Here is a 20,919-nt window from a genome sequence, read left to right as displayed (position 1 = left end):
CCACAGAACAAGAAAAGAATACTCTCCATGGCAACACTCATGGATTTTAACACCAAAAACTTCTCATGCCCATGGTCATAGCCAACGAAGCAACATTCATAATCTATTAATAAAAAGCATTACCTCCTATAGTATTATAAGTCATTAAGTATTTGGCCACATTTTCAATATGAGATTCACCCCTTTACACTACAGTCTAATTTGATTTAGTACAAAGGAACATTGTGGATTAAATTCTACTCTGCAGCGGCAGCACATTGGCTAGCAAGTCACCTAGGTATGTTCTTTGGATGAATGAGTCATTCTCATCATTAATCTTAATTAAGTACCTTTGCCATCTTTCATCCACACTTATGTGGATCATAGTATGAAAAATGCAATCGCAATGCTATATGAAGTAATAATAATAATAATAATAATAATAATAATAATAATTAATTTGGAAGCTCTTCTCTATTGTCCTGTAGTAATAACTGACTAGCAGGGGTGGATTTAAGAACAATTGACCTCTGACACCACTGGAATGGATCTGATGTTAGACATACCAGTGGAAATTAAACAAAAATAAAAATGACCATTTTAATGACCCCGAGATAACACAGTACACTCTGCTACACTTTTTCAGTACCCGAAGAAAATCCCCACCTTTGTTTTCAAAAACACAGAAATCAAACCAAAAGCAAAACAAGAATACTAGTGGAATTTGGTAAATACATTTTTATAGTTTTTAAATATATGTTATAGAACCTTTATGCAGAAATATTTTCATTGTAGAAGACAAGCCTTTGTTAAATGAATAACCTTACCCTTCAATGTTCTACTCTAGTGGTTCATAGTCAGAAAAAACATTCCAACATTCAGAAAGCTGCTACTTAATAATATTAATCAGAATTATTTTCATGGCAAATGTACAGAAATGAAAGAGAATATCCAGATTATATTCAAAGCAAACAAACAATGAACTAGAAGAAATGATTAAAAATGTACTTGAAATTTGTTTGTTTCTTTGCTGGTTTGTTAGGGACAATACGCATTTATCAACATTTCTGTTAGTACCAAAGATTAGAGTTATAAACCAAATTTTCCCTGTAGTTCCTTGACAGGTAAACAATTAACATGGTAAGTGCTTCCTTATAATGACACTATCAGCTCTAGATAACATTAGCACACTTGCATTATGACCACACTCGTACTCATAACAAATGCAAGTGCTTTATTTTCAGCTAACACAAGCTTTTTATTGATTTTTTATCCTGTGAGACAATTGTTATGTAATAAAATCTTTTCGGAAGAGCCAGAAATATACACATAAATACACAAAATTTTAATATAACCTAATAATTTCAGTCCATTTCAATAAGTATTTATAATAATGAAATATTTCTTGTTCATGTAATGTGTACAGTGCAAGTTATGATGGTGATTGAGTGCTTGTTTGGTACCATCTTTTCTTTCTGGCAATGGGAGCCACCCTCCTTGATGGGTACCATGAAACGCTAGAGCGAAAGTGCTTTCATTCTGATTGGTGGTTGCACTTCATAAATATCATATATGCAAAGGACATATTCTATTTCCGCTTGGTGACCAATTTCTACAAAACTGCATGTTGATTTTCAGCAGATATCCTCTCTGATATTCATAGTATTGGCCTTTATAACCTTACTGTCCTCGTTGTTAATTTGCATTATTTTGTGGGTCATGACAACTACAAGAGACTCTTATTTGTGCAAGAAGAATATTCAGGTGCAGGGTGTTTCACATGGGGGTGGCTAACATTTATTTTATGAATGCAGCAGTATGGTAGGATTCATTTACAGAGGAATATTCCCTATGGGAGGAGCTTTCCATGAATAGAGGCACAATCCACTGTAGTGATTCGAGGCACATGGCAGAGTGCATTAGACAAACCGCGGTAACTGCTCTCCAGTTCAAACTGCATTAATACGTAATCTGCAGTAATGCCATTTATGTCAAGTCATCAGTGCATCAGAAGTGGGTGGAGCCTAAAATAAAATAAATAAATAAAAAACATAAACTAGGTGCAGGAGCTTGTATTTGTGTCCAATATTGAGAATGGAATGCAGACCCACAGTCTAATTGATTAATAGATTGTAGGTGGAATATTTCAAAGCCATTCATGAATTCCAATAGCGCAAGACATGCTGAGCTGAATGGGGGACATACTATGAATAAACAAATGGAAATAAAATTGATATCTATGATGACATATTGAAATGTAGAAACAGTAATACTGCTTTGTGTTAATGGTGCAAGGTTACTATTTCAAGCAAGCAGTAAAACTAAATGACTATACCTATTATGGCATGCGTCAAATCAGTGTAAATGGAGGTGTTCGCTGCATGGATGAATCAAATATATTTGACATCCTAAGCCTGGAGCAGAATGCTAATGATAATATTTACCTTTGAAAAACAGATTTATTTATGTATTTGTGTATTGTATTCAACATCAATTCTTAAATTTCAACATGTTATAAAATCTAGATATATATTCCATTGCATAATAGAGCAGTAATAATAATAATAATCTTTATTTATATAGAACTTTTCAAAACAGAGCTACAAAGTTCTTTACACAGAAATGAAAATAATAACAAGGAGATAAAATACAGTAGACTAATAGAAAGAAATGAATACATATTAAAATAGAGGATGAAAAGCAATCTAAAAGCAGCATAAAACAAAAACTATAAGAAATAAACTAATCAAAGACTAAAGGAATGCCTTCTGATAAAAGTACATTTTAAGAAGTGATTGTAAGGAAGACACAAAGTTCGCCATTCTGGTATACTATATGTTCTATTCATCATGTATTGCATTTTTTGAATGAACGGATTGATAGGAGAGGATTGGCAACCACATGACTTGTTGGAAAAAGGAGTAAAGGTTTTTTCTTTGTTTGAATACTTACATACTGTACAACATGAGCAGACAAGGGAGCCATTAAATAAGAGCCCTGTCATTACGGTGCTAACAATGAATGTTTCCCTGCACAGGGTAAAGAGCTGCAAGCAGTACAATAACTCAAGCATGTAATTGCTTGGACCTCTCAGATAAGCATTTATCTTAAGATATAAATAGCTTCCAGGCACCTTGCCACAGAAATCCAATGACCAGGTAATCATTTTTGAGTAGAATGGTCCCTGAACTGTGGGAAAACCCTTGTTCGCTAAAAATAGACACTATTAGTTTGTAATGTTTAAAATGATTATTTTATGAATGAGTAACTGGCTGAAAATTGCAGAAAACTCTGATTGTAGCCTTAAGGCCTGATATCCTTAGTTTCGTTTTTCTATTTTAATTATAAACAATCTGAATATACTCATTGACAAGACCCAACAGCCTACAGTGTCACACAGGAACGTAATATCTATAGCTCACTTTTAATTAATTACATTGTAAGATATTTGGACATTGGTCAAATATACAGTGCTGAAAGCCAATATTCCTCAAGGGCGTATAGGACAGAGCTGAAGATATGCTTCCTGGCAGATGTTATGAAGAGGTCACATGAGTCTGGCTGCAGACCGGCTCTTTGGAGGAGTGCACAGGGCGCCTTTGAGATGAGTCAGACAGTTGGTGCGGTCAGTGTATTCCGGTGTGTCAGTGTTGAACCTGCAGTTTGAACTTGTTCAGATCTTCACCAGTCTGCACAGAGAATATATTGGCATTATTCATTCTCCTTTATCATTGAGTTTTTTTAACAAATACATCATTTTCTGTCATGCCTTTTTAAAACCACCTGAGTGTTTTTTTTTCCACACAAAGCATTCCTGGTGGTTTACGTAGGGAACACATTTTTTTTTTAGTGGTATGAAGGGCCTGCATGGGTTCCTGACTGCGGTGAAGAATGTCATGAAGCCAGGGTTTAAACAGAGTCAGACAGAGACAGAGGGGGTGCATTCTAATCACTCATTTTCTTATCTCCTTGCTTCCTTTCCTTGCGTCCTTTCCTTGTATGGAAAGCCAAATGGGTCAAAAATACATGGAATTGATGTCTGGAATCATGTGTTGTCAAAATGGGCTTGTTCCAATCACTTATTTTTGTCTCCTTAAAGATGGTGGACCTTGATTGATTTCTGGGCCAGTCAATGGCCTAGGAGACAAGGATGAATAAAATAAAATGTAGGCGGGTCAATTTCACATATTTTTTGGCCTTCCATACTAGGAAATGATGCAAAGAAAGGAAGCCAGGAGGTAAAAAATGATTGGAACGCACCCAAGGTTTCATCTAGCATAGGGATGTTAACAGTAATTGATTCAGTGTTAATCGTTAATAAGAATGTTGGTTGATTAATTCTATTGATTAAATAGTTACATTTCAGTATACCATTTCACGAAGGCTGGTGATTAGATTTTAGATTAGAAAGATGCTGCTCCAAATTAGGAAAAGAAAGATTTTTTTCAGACAGGGTCTGGCAACCAAAGGGTTTGCTTAGTATAATCGATATTACCCCATCTTTCCACTAAAACACATACAATAACATCAGAATTTAAAATCTGTTTCATTCTCTTTGTTTGCCCATAGTCTAGAAATTCGATGACGTGATCTGCCAGCTTAGAGCTCTGACATTTGTTGCTACCTTTAGGCTATTGCCAATTCTTTTTCAACCAAGCCCACTGCCCTGTATGTGAAAGCTGTGACAGATGGAGCCATAAAGGAGTCAGTCATTGTAACAGGATACAAGAGAAATGGGGCCCATGGGTGTCAGCCATTTTTTTTCTGTGGACGTTGGTACTGCGCATTATGATAAGCAGTAAAAAAAAACGAGGGGAATCAATGCATCTATTACTTTTTCAAACATTAAAAGTAACTTGTGCATTATCTAAAATAGTTCTCTAGATTTTTGGTGCTGGAATCAAAATAATGTGCTGCTTGGTGTCACATGACTCAGAGGTAAGGGTCAAGTAAGGACTTTCTCCCTTGTTTCCTGTTTCCTGTCAAAAGAAATCCTGTAAATATGAAACTGTTGGCTCCCTTTTTATGAGTTTTCTAAGAATACATTTTTCTAAAAATAAAAAATGGAAAATAACACATCAGATATTAACATATCAGACATACAGGGCCTAATTGTACTTGTATGAAGCTGCATACTATCATTAAAACAAGGATTCACAAATCTGAAACGTGTAAAAATGGAACTCTAGCATTAACATTTGCTGCTTGTCGAGAAAGGGGATCAAAGGGTTAATAACAGGATTCAATCACAGCTGCAGTTCGCAGTACTTAAATCTATCTGTCAATACATCCGATATGCCCTTGCTTCTGTGGCCATAAATGGTTGATATTGATTGTACATGTCAATAAGGGCTTGTTTCCACCGATATTATACTAATGCACTTAGGGCAGATTTCTCTGCCGCATAGGCCGGGTAATAAAGTGCAGCAGCGCTGCTAAATTATTCACAAGTCCTCCGACAGCCGAGCTCTCCATTAGAGAGCAGCGATGATGATGTCACACAACCCCGTGGAGCCAGAGTTGGCCCCCCTGGGACTCCGTGATTGAGCCAGTTGGAGGCTGCAGCGGGGCACGACAGCATCCGGGCCGGCATGTTTACCGAGAGGCGGGGCAGCGAGCGGAGAGGGCAGGAGAAAGCTCTGTCTGTCATTCATCCACTAGATGGTACCCCAAGCACTGACATGTTTCAGTCACGTACTGTTCAGAAGAAAAGGAAAGGCCCTTTTGTCTGATTCCGCAAGACCTTTGCTTTTTGCCCAGGATCTATGTTCAGCGAGGTCGGTGTGGCAAAAAAGCTGCTTAAAAAGTTGGAGCTGCTTAAAGAACCCTAACTGCACCCAAAGGAGCTCTCGCTGTGCTGTACGTGGCCGCTCTCTCTGTCTGTTTCCAGTAGTTACCACCCGCAGCCCACATTAACTGCAGTGGCACGTCTCCCGTTTCAAGTTGTGCTGCTGATACAGTATGCACTCCCAGCCTCTAACTTCTGCCCCTCCACTGCTGGCCTCCATCCAGCACCCTAAAACTCACCATCCAGCTGATCCGCAAAGAATCCAGCTATTTTACTCTCTGACTAATCCACCCCTTCCCCTCTCTCAGCCTACTCAGTCTACATTAACCTCTGCAGCCTTGATCTGTCAGTAATAATCAATGTATAAAGATACATGAAGCCAATAAAAAGGAAAACCTTGCAAGCTTTGCTTCAACACTTAACAAATTTAGCAGCAAACTCTTGGAAGTCAATATAACTGCAAATGTAATATGACCAAATGGCCGACACTCGATACAATGACTGGAACTTCAGTTCACTCAATTGGCTAGGAGTAGAGAACAAGTCCGCCCACGTTGATGGCTGGGCCTACAGCACCTCTCTCTCCTTTGTAAGTAAAAATTGAGCAGTATTCAAGTATGCATTTTAAATTGCTGTTCTGTACCAATATATTTGCCACATACTGTGTGTGTGTTTTTAAGCGAGAGCTTACTCTGACTTTATCTCCATGGCTGAACTCATCACAGAAAAAGCACTGCAAAAATACACTGTGTATATACACAATGTACACCATTTTCAGACCCTATATCAGCTGTACAGCCATACTTACTGAAGTATACGCTGATGTGTCAGCAACAGTTTATTCAAAAAATATAGATCTATTTATTATGTTTAATGATTTGAAGAGAGGTGATGAAAAAGCACAGTCAGTTCCTGAATTCTGCCAGTTGTCGTGAAGGTCTACCTAATGTTCAGCTAATCAATGGAATTACAACAACTTCAATAAACTGAGACTAATTAAAAAGGGAAAGCAATTTTAAAAATTAATTGAGCCAAAGGCTGTAAAGTTAACTAAAGGTGCACATGGACTGAGAACAAAATGAACTTTATCGACAAGGCTTAAATTGGCACGTAGCCCAGTGATTCTTTTCTTAACACCAACGAAAATGAGATTAGTGTGGGATTAGGAAGAGTTTATGCTATGGGTTCAAATCTTAGGTGTGATATTGCAGTTTTATCCATGTGCAAAATGTTTAACCCCAGGAAATATCCATGTATGTGAACAATTAATATGGAAAACATTCTAATTGATCATAAGTATGGGTAATAAGCAAATAAATAATTAAAATAATCAGATGAATAGATTTAGACTCCTTTTTAAATGCTGAGGGTGAAACTTTTTGAAAGTGGATAGCTGTTGACTGAAATAATTTTAGCAGCCACCAAGTGACATCCTTTTTCTAATATTATTATATATTTAAAACAGAGTGAGTGCAGAAATGTGTAGGTGTATGTAACTGCTTCTCTGTGTTATTCTCTATTCTCCAGTATTGTGTCAATACTAATGTTCATGCCTACTCTGCAGCTACTGTGTCTGCTACATTACATTATAGGCTTTTAGCAGACGCTCTTATCCAGAGCGACGTACAACAAGTGCATAGGTTTCATGATGTAGAGGCGCAAAAGAAACACTAAATGAATGAATACCAATGTAAATACAATGCAATACATGTGATAAGAAGTTGGCATTGCATGCCTCAGAGGAGAGGATCTGCTTATCTGCACTCTCAGAGCTGTGGCAGAGGTTGCAGCGATGAGCACTATTTTATATACAGTACATCATAAATCAGGATTGAGAATTCCAATTTGGGAAAAACAAGGGGAAAAGCATTTTTAAATATACTGTTTGTAGGGTTGAACTGGTCACTTCACACGCAAAGACATGTCTGGGTGCGTTTCTTCCTTCATCTTTTGAGGTATGAAGCAGTTCCAGCTGTATTATTACACCAGTGAGGAGCAAATTGACGTACAGGAGGGAAACATTGAAACAAAACGTAATGTGGGTAAATGTTAGCCAGAACATCATTAATATATCGAATCAGGAACAATGCTCTTTATCTAACAAATGCAAATGTTTTTACGAGTGTGGAAAATATGCAAAAAGCACAAAAGTGCATGGTTTAAAAATAGTTCTATTGTTTATCAGAGAGGGAGACATAGTCTTTTTCATGGAAAAAAAATTCCAATAATTCCCAAACCCCAGAAAGGGTATTGCATGAATGGTGTTCATATGTGACTCCTTGCTGGTTCTCTTTTCCCTCGTTTCTGGGAAGTGATGATGAACGTATGCTCAGTGAACGCACCATGGAAAATCAACATATAATCTTTGGCAGCGAGAACCAGAGCAGTGCGATGCCAAGGGCCCAGTGCTGAGCTTGGAGCATCGGAAACGCTGTAAAGTTCCTCCTTGTTCCTTGCTCCCTAAATTCCTGGCTCAGATGATCAGCCAAGCGGCTACTGCCCAAAAAGCTTCTTGCCTTTTTTTATTTTGAGGGGCTTGGCCCTCCTCTGCTTTTTCCATTCAAGCCCTATACCTACCTATACTAAATTCTACCAAAGGCCTCAAACTGATTCTCCTGGTCTTTGCGCCTGATGAGCGTATTCGGGTACAGCAGACATTCTGCCAGAGTACATTGCTCTTTCCTTATGCTGCTCCTGATGAGTGGAGAGTTGGATTAATGAGAAGCCATCCGATGGCTGAGCCCACGTGCCCATTGTGTAGCTCCAAAGACGCCAGGAGCTAATAACCAGGGAGTCTAATGGAGGGTAACCCACTTATCTGGAAGTATGACCACCGGCTTAATTATTGGTGAATGGGTTTGAAAATCCAGCATAATTCTATTTAGGCCAAAATTATACATGGAGTGGGTCACTCTCGATAAGTAAAGCTATTAATTTTTTGTCTGCAGACAAAGGGTTAAGACAAAGATGCATTCCTGTTACAAATGACAGCAGCACATTGATGTAGTACACATCCTTGTCACCGGTAGTGAGCACATATCTCACTTTTTCATGCAGTTACTTGAACCAGACTAATCATAGATGAGAAAAATGTTAACTGTATATCAATCTAACTGAAAGATATATATATATATAAAATATATATTTTTTATATATTTTATATATATTATATATATAATATATATAAAAACAAACCTCTGGTGTTGCACGTATTTACTGTTATTGTTTGGTATTCTATGATGTTTCAAATAAATGTCAATTTGTAAAACTGTTCCTAAATAACAATGACACTGGACACTGGAAGCAACTTAGACAATGATGCATATTTCAAATGTATGAATATGTTCTCTGTGATGGAAATAAATTGTTCAGAGGCTGGATTAGCACTCAAAAGGCAGAGATGCAAGTGTTGAAGTGGCTCTTGCAGACCAGATCCTGGGCTGTAATTACATGTAACTGAAAAGATTTTGGCTTGTGTTTAGCTGTTAGCCATTATGAAGAAAAATACATTTATGTCAATATATGGTAATACAAAGCATATAATACTACATTTGCATAAAACCCACGTATTCTGTGAACTGCAGGAGAGACACAATTCGATTTTGTTCTGTAATATGAATAGTGTAGTTTGACATGCTTTAAAATCTAAAACTCACAGTGTAAATATTCATAAATACATAACAGCTTGATTACTGATGCACAATAAATTACCGAAAATCTGACCTAAATCATATTGGTTCATTTAAAACAGAAATTACCTTTCAAGGAAAACAGAAGTGGCATAATAACATGAATTTATGTGTCTCGTGTTTGAAAATGTACATTTGAGCAACAAAAGTCTCCCTCTCATCAAGTTCTCGGTTTCAATGTCTGTTTTGAAAGGATAATTGTGTATACTGAAAATAATGTGAATATGAATAGTATGTATTTCCAGCTACTGGTTTGGTTTAGTTTTTTCAGAACAACTGAGTTCAACAATTAATCAGAATTCTGTACGTCTGTAGAGCCCAACTTAGATACAACAAAGGATATGTATTTACTGGCTATGCCAATGAATACATGAATAAACTAAGTGAAAACAATAATTTACATAATATGATGGAACAATATTATACAATTCTTAATATTTTGTTGGTCAGGCAAGGTTCTTTGGGGCGCACACCAAAGTCTGTTGATTCCCTTAGTGGTGCCCTTAGAGCCCCCCAGAGCCCCCCGTCAGAGCACAGGAATCCCACGTGTGTTTACTTGAACCCGGCTGGTGGATTATTTTTGGGGACACAAACATTTGATTGGCTAGTAGTATTGGAGCAGTCAATAAACCTCATAATATAGTCATAATACCTCATTTGTAGATAGGATTGTGATATGGATTCAGGGGCTATTTTTCTCTAAACTTTCTGTCATATTTGTTCTAAATATTGCATATTCCATTTTAATTATTGAGTCTCATGATATTCTCTATAGGAGAGGTCCTTGCATAAGCCCTCTCAGGTGTTACTGCACATTTTCTATTAATCAATGTATGGTTCAACAAAGCATGAATTTATATTTGTGTGATAATAAATAAAATAAATAAATCATAAATAAATACAAAACTGAAAGTTTTTTCCATAAATATCTAATTTCCAGAAGGCATGTTAACATTATATGGATCATGGGTTCAAGTTTTTAAAAAGTTACCATGGCATTTGTGTTACACACATGCGATATGACAGAGCAAAAAAGATTAGATCAGTGAAAAGAAAATAACTTTAGGTTGTTATTAGGTTGTCCCAATAATCAGTCAAGAAAGATCAAAGGGAAACCACAGAATCAAAGACCCCTCAGCACAGGACTGCAACTGTTGACAAATCAAGAAGACACTTGACTGCTGATCATTAGACTAGCAGCCCTTGTAGGAACCATTGATTAAGTTCCATACTTACTGTAAGAAGGAAACCCACAGCCCACCAGGCAGATGCCTTATACAGGGTCTCCAGAGTCTCAAATTTGCTGGTACAGCTGTGTGAATAGAGATTCTGAACCTGTGCTGGCCTGGAGTTTACATCCTTCCTTCAGTCTGGATTCCTGGACCTTTTTCACCATGCACACTGCTTAACGAGCATAGAGTTCCTGACATTTAGCACTGGCTACATGGGGTTGCTACGCAGCCCAGCATAACACTGGTCTACACATAAGAAAAAGAGCACACTCAAAGCTTGATCTGGCTGCAGTTCCTCTATTTCTAGTTTTATGGGGTATCATTTTTCAACACAATAAGTGTTTTGCCTTCAGTGAGCAGACACATTGTGACAAAGAACACGCACAGCTTGACTTAGCTATGATTCCTGATCCACATTTGTGTGTTTTTGCAGTCTCAATTATGACAAATGACACTTTCCATCAGGGAGCTGGCTGGTCTTATAAACACAGTAAATGGATAAGATTTAAGTAATGCTAGGCAGAAATGAAGGCTTGCTTGTTTCAGCAATACACAAATAAGCTTTCATCAAAAGTGTTGCCTTGATCCCCACGCCAGTTTTTTGATCTAGAAAATCACTCAGAATAAAGTAAGAAATCTCTGCTGCCTTCTTATCTGAGCCAATAAAATCTTTAAGAGATTTTTATTATCATTATTAAGAGCTACTGAGCTATACACTATATAACCTAAGGTATTTGGACACCCCTTGGTCTGGGGCTGTTTTTTATGGTTTGGGCTAGGCACCTTAGTTCCAGTGAAGGCAAATCTTAATGCTACAATCACATCACATTCTAGATTATTCTGTGCTTCCCCAACAGTTTGGGGAAGGCCCTTTCCTGTTTCAGCATGACAATTCCCCTGGGCACACAGCGAGGTCCATATAGAAATGATTTTGTCAAGAGTGGTATTGAAGTACTTGACTGGTCTGTACAGAGCCCTGACCTCAATCCCATCCAACACTTTTGGGATCAATTAGAAAGCCAACTGTGAGCCAGGCCTAATCACCCAATAAATGCCTGACCTCACCAATGCTCTTCTGGCTGAATGGAAGCAAATCCCGATAGCAATGCTCCAACATCTAGTATAAAGCCTTCCCAGAAGGGTGGAGGTGGTTATAGCAGCAAAGGATGGACCAACTCCATATTAATATCAATAATTTGGATGAGATGTTGGATGTCAGGTGTCCACATACTTTTGGCCATATAGTGCATCTTAATTTTGCAAGCTAAAGATAAAATGTTCAAATATGAAACTCCAAATGAATGAATACAAGGTACATTAAAGTTTTATGCTGGCAATCCAAAAACTCAAAACATATGCCAGAGTGTTTTTAAAAATGCCATTATTGATTTATCTTATACTTATGAAAGCACTTTAATTCTCAGACCCAGTTCTGGCCATTTATACAAAAGAAAATAAGGAACTTCTGTTCTTCCATTAATTAGTGACTCAGGTTTGAGATCAATAGGTCTGTTGTAATGACAAGTTATAGATTTCTCTTTATTACTAAACATTAGGTCATGAGTGGAGTTCAATGTGAAGTTTCTTTAATAAAATAATCAATCTTGGTAAGAAGTTATTAACATTTAGTCCTTTGTACAACTCAAATTTTTTATTGGAAAGAAACTGCATTCACCTTCAGCTAAATACAGAACTACCACATGCAGACATACTAATTGTCCCTAATGCGAAGTCCTAAAGCCAAAGACATGAGGCCATTGTATTCCTATTGGAACTGATTTGATTTATTGCATGTTCAAGGATTAAAAACAAATTTTGAGAGAGAGAGAGTGAGAGAGAGAGAGAATTGTGAAGGGGATACATGTCTAAGAAATTATATTTGCTGATCTGTTTCTTCTCAAAGTAAAATATGATTTAAAGCTCAGATTTAAGCTTCTTGAGTTTTTCCAACCAACTTGGTTAATTTACTTCAGGCCAGCACATTTACAGGGCATCTATGTTACAAATTTCACATGTCAAATAATAATAGCAACTAGTGATTTCCAACACTTCATCATGCACGTCACTCTCCTTTTCATAAAGCCACATTTTAAAGCAATGAACAATCAAGTTCCCAGAGGAAATTGAGAAACTGACAGTTTTCATACCCGTAATAAAAATGTAACACTAACTGAACTTCACCCCAAGAAAAAAAATCCATTGAGAAGGCCGGCAGACCCATTCACTGTGAAGTGGCGAAGTTATAAATAAAATGTTAATAAAAAAATAAGAAAATATAGATTCCTATTTTCTGCAATCATGTATTTGTTGGTAAAGGAAGCCCCTTTAATTATTGAACCATTTTGTACTTATGTTACCATGTTATTATAAGATAAGTAGCCATACTGCAGAAGCGGTTTTATGGAACGCATTACAAATATGTTTCAAAAGCATCAAAGACTCAGTAAAGGCTGCCCTTCAGACAAATTGTGCTGAACAACAACTCACATAAATATATCACCAGTGCACCCTTTTTTCTTAATGAGGTTTCAAACCTTTTGGTTAGCCTAAGGTTTGGCCTATGTCCCTGACTTTCTTCATATTTCTCAGGCCCAAAATGGCTTCCCTGGCTTTCATTGGCAATACATCTGGTCCTTATGCTGACAAATGCCGATAACAGACCCCAAAGGCAATCAAAAGCCTAGAATCAAGACTAAATACTGAAAGCTCTCTTATACTTGCACTAAAGGAGCAAGTGAATACACAAAGAAAACACCTGTGAAGCCATTTGTCCTAAACAATATTGCACCCTTTTTATTTTTACATGGTGAAACTGAAATGCACTAAAATAGCCTTTCAAGGCATACTATGCTGGATTTTTAACTTGAATATATTATACAATAACCACGCTATCTGTGATGCCCTGGCAACCTCTGTCTATATGCACCGTTGCCAAATTTATGCGCCTTTACCTATATTTGTTATTCAAAAATGTGTTTGTGATATATCTGGGTGTGGTGCTCTTTTCTGTGTGGGAGGGGTGGGTGTGGCCTAGAGAGTCTGTGGTTTGGATCAGGTTTTAATGGACTGTTTGTTGCTGTACCTGTAGCTAGCTTGTCACTGTAATGGCCTGAATAAATGAGTACAGAAACATCATGGATGCAGATGCTTCCATACAGGTGTACAGCATTATATAATTAAACAATTAACATCCTATCATGCTCTGTGACATGTATAAAAATGCTGAGTTGGCCCAGTTGACCTTGATTTTGGATCAAAGGGACAAGAGGAAAAGGACTTTGAAAAAAGGTTCTTTATTTGGGCACAGATGATAGGAGCTTCAGTCACAAAGACTACTCAACTGGCTAGTGTTTCAATAGGAACAGTGAATAAAGTAACATTTGCATTTAGATCTATGGGAAAGACATCAGGGAATAGGGTCGAAAATGTTGCTCAAAAGTGTACATTCGATGACCATGATGCTTGTGCATTAGTGTGATATGTAAGGGAAAACAGTGAATGTCAATGCAGTACATGATCAGACTGTCAGCAAGAACAGTCCGTCGAAAACTATATTGAGATAAACATTATAGTAGGGTTGCAGTGCATTAAAACCGCATTACAAAGACGAACCATAGGCGCTGGTCCACAGAGATGTGGAAAAAGGTGATATGGTCAGATGAGTCATCCTTCACCATATTCTCAACAGGTGGGAGAATGCATGTGTGGTGTGCAACAAGAGAATGGTACAGGCTTGAATGCTGGACCCCTACAGTGAGGGAATCTGGTGGCTCTGTATATATACTGTATGATTATGATCATATATATTTGGATGTGAATGTCTTTATATTTATATATAGATAATCTGGAACATTCCTTGAAAGTTTTCATCCCTGGTCCCCGAGAGCCATCGGTTTTCATTGTTATTCATCACTTAATTATTCAGTAAAAACAAAAAGCAGTAGACCCTGCAGCCATCTCAGTTCAGGACTGAGAACTCCTGGTATAAACAACTGAGTTGAATTCCTAGATTACAGTGGGATGCAAAAAGCACCAAAGAAGCATAACATGTTATGACACTGATAATAAATAGGTTATTAAACATAAAAGTACCATAGTTATTCATGTTCTGTTGAACTTTGTGTTAAACAGTTAGACAATACCCAAAAGAAGTGATTCTTATTCAGTATCACCAAAAGAGGTCCCTATTTTCCATTTGTATTCATTTCGTCAGCAGTTGTTCTCTATTTTACCCCGTGTAGCCCATCTTTGAGTTTTATTTATTATCATTCAACCCTTTGAGATAGCCTGTCTGTTATTTTTCTCACATTAGCCACTTCAGACAGGACATAGTGCCTCACTTTTTCTCATCTCTGTTTAATTGGGAATAATTTAATAACAATGGCAAATACCTCGTCTTGTCTCTCTGAGCTCTGACCCAAATACAGTCATCAAGCATTTGAGAAGCAAGGCAGAGACAGGGTCTCACATTTGCTTCAGTGAGATTAATTTAAACTTCCAATCCCTACTGGTTTCTCTCCCCCTAGAGCACACCATGTGAAACAGGTGTCCTTGGAAGTTGTTATGGATTTTATATATTTTTTGCCATCCTTGCTCAATACCATGTAATTATCTGACTGCTACTTACAAGTGTCAAGTGTCCTCATTGAAATCAGAAAATCCTGGCAAATTGGTTGATTTAGGTTACTATAAATGAAACTCTCATTTTTTGCCTAATTTAAAATAGCTAATTACCATGATTCACCACTCATGCAGTGCATGTGGGCTTGGAATGTTGTACCTGAAACACTCATGCTCACATACCTGGGACAAACTCATCCATGAGCCAGTGACTATTTTAGATGCTAATGGCCACACAGTACTGGAAGAGAGCAAATAATATCCTATGAGAGGACAGGGTTATCTGTCACTGATGACATACTCTGTGGGCACCTGGTATGTTGTTGACCTAATACACCAGTGAAATGAGGATACCAGCCCCATACCCCCCCAGATAAAACAAAATAATTTGTATCCCACTTCTGTGGACCCATGGTCATGATTTGCTAATGACATGACTGTAAGTATAGGGCCCAGCCTGCATTCATAGAAAAAGGCTTTATGGGCAGATAAATTATTTGCAATTAAGTGATTTTAACACAGCTTTACAAAGTCAGATTTCTCAACAATGGACTAGTGGGAATCCAGGGTGAAAAACTAATTTTTTATGTGTTTATGGATGTCTTAATTTATTTATTGTCAATATAAAAATAGGGCCTGATTTAAGACGACCTGACAAATATGCAAATGGTGAGTTAGAAAATAATTTTCAATGAAGAACAACATTTCATTTAATCCTGTTGTGTGCATGAGATTAATTTTCATGCTGACTCAAAGGAATCCATCCTGGTGAAAAATTATGTCATTTGAAATTACAGACTGCATGTCATGAATGTGCAGTGTAATTGCTTTTATGATTGTGTAAAATAAATAGAAAGTTGGGTCTGAATTAATCTTGAAGATATATTATGTTTGGTTGAACATGTTAGTCTGAGGAACTGGATGAACTCAGATAAAGATAAGCTAATCTATACAGATTTACTGAAGACAAATAAACTAAAAACATATTAAAAAAATGTCTGGGATAATAATTTAATCTTTAAATTATGTTTTTTTTTAAACTGGGAACAAACTTATATAAAAAACAAAACAACACTGCTCACATAATTTAATAATAATACCTTTTTAAATCATGCTCAACCAGCAAGCAAGGACCTCCATTGGTGTATGATGTTAGTCTGTCCAGCATTTTGCAATTCAACATTACAATGGTCTGCTATTGGACCTTGACCAGATATTTAAAACGATCATCTCTCTTAATAATAATAATCTTAACTGCCTTCCCTCAACATTCTGCTAGCAGGCCGCCAAAGGGCCGATTTGAAAAACTCATATGGAGTAATAATTGTGCCGATGCAAGCCAGCTGTATGCCTGGTAGCCGGGCATAACCACGCATTTCCTATAGTTTCCTATATGCAAAATTGCCATAAAGCATTAGATATGGTCCAGATTTGTTCAAACATTAAACATACAGAGGATGTCTACCGCATTTTTCTTGCAATGTTGCAAGTTTAGATTTTACTGAACACAAAAGCCACAGAAAAATAAAATGTTTCCAGATGTCAAGTATTTCCTGGTGAGGTACCCCTTCAAAAATAAGAGGTGTTTCCTTTTTACTCAGTGAAATTGGTCTTGTAAACCAGACATAATTGGCCTAAACTGTAGCCTCCAGGCCAATGTAATTTGCCATCTTTACACCCCACCAGGATCATTATATACAGATATGCTATGTCTTGCTGAGCAGGTATTCTAATTTATACTTTCACCTAGTAGCCTTCTAACCTTAAAATGTTTTCATTTGCAACTATTTGCTGTCACACAAGGAAATAAGTTTTAAAAAACCACAAAGAAAAAAGCCAAAATGACAATAGCATTTTTAAAAATTTGGGAACAATTTGAGAAATGACACCAATATGATGAGGAATCCATTGACATACTTTCCAATTCACACCACTCCTTTGTAGAGTGCAGATCCTTAAATGTAAAAGGCAGTACCTACCTTCCTTAAAGGAACCTAGCTTCCCTCATTAGTTAGCTCACTCTGCAATTGATCAGTCTACCGCATTGAAAAAATAGTTAAAATTAGAGGCTTGCAAAAAATTCTATTTACCACTATTCAGGTGGCTTGAGAAAAGTCATACATCAATTGATGTACGTGCATTTGAAAATGTTCCTTTATAATCCAGTGTTTAATGTGTTGTCCATGTTTTGTTTATCAGATATTGAGAATATAATTAGGCATTTACAGACACAATGCCACAATACTATTAAATATTCAATAAAGACAATAATGTCTTGCATGGCTTTTGCATTTAAATTCTTAGACCAATTTAGATTAGCTCCAATTAAACAAATATTGTATTTCACCATCACACCTTGATAAATAGCACTCAATCTCCAGTCACACTGAATATGAAAGCTATTTAAATGCAAGCGCAATATTTCTGGCTACAAAAACTAAACAGCAACTGGTTCCTTTCAGTGGGCCTTAAATTGGCCCATTTCCCTTCTCGAGCAATTTTTCTAATGACCTGTAATTTTAAACATAGACCATGTGACCAGACCTCTACTGAAACCACAGCATCTTTCAGGCCTGCCGATCCTCCAGCAACAGAATATGCATTTCCCAAATGCATATTCTGTTATGTAAAATCACTGTTAAAAAAAAAAAAAAAAGTTAACAGTGATCTTACATTTAATTGTGAGCTATCCGTGGAACTGTGGAGTGCTATATCTGACATGCAGTTAGGGGGTGGCAGGGCCCAATAGTATGATTGGGCAGAAGAAAGGGCCGGGGTGCTGTTTGACACAGCTGGATAATGCAGCCATTTAGACAACTTCAATGGACAGCTAACCTTTCCCCTGCTGTTCCCTTGCTATTTATAGCACCGCACTTAGAGGACAGACATAAATTGCAAGCACACGTTCACTCTATGAACCTCCCTGCACTCTCTAGCAAAGAACACATGCCTTTTTCCAAAGCCTTTCAAGCAGTTATAGGAGGCATAAACTATGATTTATGGTGAAAAAAGGAAGAGAGACTGGAACAATAACACAAAGGACTGGTATTCACTAGAATGGGAATGGGGATTATTACCAGACAAGTGAGTGTTAAAATGAACACAGTAATACACCATACCATCAAAAGGTTGGCCAAGGTATACTTAAAGATGGGAATTCTTTGATAACAACATGAAAGGCAGACTCACAGGAATTCATGCATGCAATTAATTTATTAGACCACTATCTATGTGCACACTATGTTTCTGTGTCAGTGCTCTGTGTCCAAAAGAATAACCATCCATTGCATGGAGCACATAAATATCAACAGTGTGACAGCTGTAATTGTTTTCTGCAATAATTTCTGGGTAACATTATACTATTTGCACTGACTGTATTTGAGCCCTTTTTAGGCATTAATTCAAATGAGTGGTCTGTCAACAATGATGAGTTAGGTATGCCCCTACCTTTATGAGCCATACAACATAAAACAGGAACATGAACTCAGTAGTTGGTCCTTAAAATTATATTAGCTACAGTGCACAATTAGACTAGACTATATTAGGTGATATTAGACAAACTTGCAAATGTTTTGCAAATCATTTTTAAAAAAGTATTGTTTGTTGGTGAAGTGTTACAAAAGGTCAAATCCTACTGTTACATTATGAACACCTAATTCCGCTATGGTCATTACGTTAAATACTCACCAGCTGTTCAGATGGCATGGAGATTACCTTGTGTTGCATTCCATGAGAATTTCCACAAAACACTCTGTATCATCTAAGTTGAGTGCAACATAGTATGTGAATTCCGTTTCAAGGCAGTAGCAGACTCATTTTGCTATGAACCCTTAATCACATAAATAGCCATAAATAATCCCGACAGGTAATAATAGTCTTGGCATATCTCACATCCAGACTAATGAAAGTCTTGAGAGGTGGAGGAAGGCCTTAGCAGGATAAGGAATGAGAATCTGCAGATCACAGAGTACTTTGGTCAAATGTGACTTCTTGCCAAGTGTTCAATTTCAAAGGGCACAGCAAAAGTTTCAAATATCGTACTGTGATCAATGGTTTTGGGTGATGTCGTCCTAGAAACATACAGCATACAGCATACTTGCCACAGTGGGCAAACTGGAAGAATGCAGTGGGATCCTGTCTGGCCGACAGATCTCATCTAACAGAGCAATCACAGGGCTACATTTAGACCATCACATGTGCACAGTTTGGAAACCATGGCTGACTACTCAGGAGGGAAGCACGTAGGCTTAACATGAATACAATTTGGATACTTTGGTGTGTATGAAAGGATAGGAATGGACATCCATCCACATGATGGATATGTGGGATGTTATGGCAACCCAAAATGATGATGAAGCCATGGAGGAACAGGAGGGAGACATAGAGGTAAAATAAGAATAAGTGCATATTTCAGCCCTGTTTTTCTTACTGTCATCATGTGTAGAACGGTATGTGCAGTAGTAAAAGAACAATCTCAAGTGTGTTTATTTTATCTCCAGTGGAATGCCATAGATTCAGTGTTGCTAAACTGTTCATATCTGCAGAGGAGGAGTCCTACTTTATTTTAGTTATTTTGTTATTACTGTTATTTTGTTTCTCTCAAACAGTTTGATGCATTGACTGTGCGATTGCTGAATCTGCACAAACCAAATCCAAATCCAAGCATCAAGGTTTTTTTAAATGTGAATAATCATTCTTCTCATCTCTGCGATGCTCCAGCCTGCTAAATGATATTTTCAGAAAGTAGCTTTGCATTTTCTAAAGCTTCTCATGTAGGAGTCTCTCCCAAAGCAGTAGAATTTCTGCAAGCCCAACAACAGTTGGATCACACCCTCAGTGCTTAAAATTTAAACAAAAATAAACACTTTGGTTAAATAGTCCAAATACTCCAAGAAAAATGGTCCTTTCTCCCTCCAGTGCAACAGTTGTTTCCAGATGTTGCTCAACAAAAAATGCACACCATCTATAAGGGGTCCATTTAACAGTTTAAATCTTATCTACACCATCGATATGCCTATGAGGCATGTACAGTAAACGTTAAAATTGCATTCAGGGTTTGCAATATGCCTTTGGCAAGTGCAAAACCATTGTAATTAAATCCAGGACTCAGGCTGCCGTTGCAGACAGTATTGAAATGGCAAATTGCAGTTTGCGTGCAAAATGTGACACCAGTTTCAACAGCCATCATACATTCAAGGACAAGGGTTGAGAAAGGGGCACTGAATCCGACCACTATGCTTTGAATAACAGGTTTCAGCCAATACTAGATACAGTGAACTGAGAATGTGCACTTTAACCGAAGGTGAATTGTCTGATTACAAGTCTAAAATTGTGAAGTACAGAGTCAAATCATGAAAAAATATGTCTTTGTCTTAAACATGATGAAACACACTGTATCTGAGATTCTTTCATTTCATCAACATCTCTGAAATGAATGAAAAATGTCATTCTTGTTTAACTTTCTCATATGGAGCAAAACTGTTATATTTAATTCCTGCTGGTAACTTCAAGTTGAATTTGCATTGTTTTAACATTCATTGATGATATTACATTATTACATAATTTTCTCCTGTAGTTCATTCCATTCCTTCATGAGAGAAGCTACCTGCAG

The 20,919-nt window shown here is 37.2% G+C and overlaps 1 long non-coding RNA gene across 1 annotated transcript; it reads right to left on the bottom strand.

Moving 5' to 3' along the window:
* Positions 1-708: 708 nt before the first annotated feature.
* On the bottom strand, positions 709-10,829 carry LOC118212492. The gene is made up of 2 exons (XR_004762243.1): positions 10,693-10,829; positions 709-3,668 (listed from the first exon to the last, which is right to left on the bottom strand). It is a non-coding gene; the product is annotated as an uncharacterized LOC118212492 (long non-coding RNA).
* Between the last annotated feature and the right edge of the window lie 10,090 nt (positions 10,830-20,919).

The sequence above is a fragment of the Anguilla anguilla genome, chromosome 14 (assembly GCF_013347855.1).
Source record: "Anguilla anguilla isolate fAngAng1 chromosome 14, fAngAng1.pri, whole genome shotgun sequence".
NCBI classification, from domain to species: Eukaryota; Metazoa; Chordata; class Actinopteri; order Anguilliformes; family Anguillidae; genus Anguilla; species Anguilla anguilla.
This window is presented reverse-complemented; position numbering and strand designations above follow the sequence as displayed.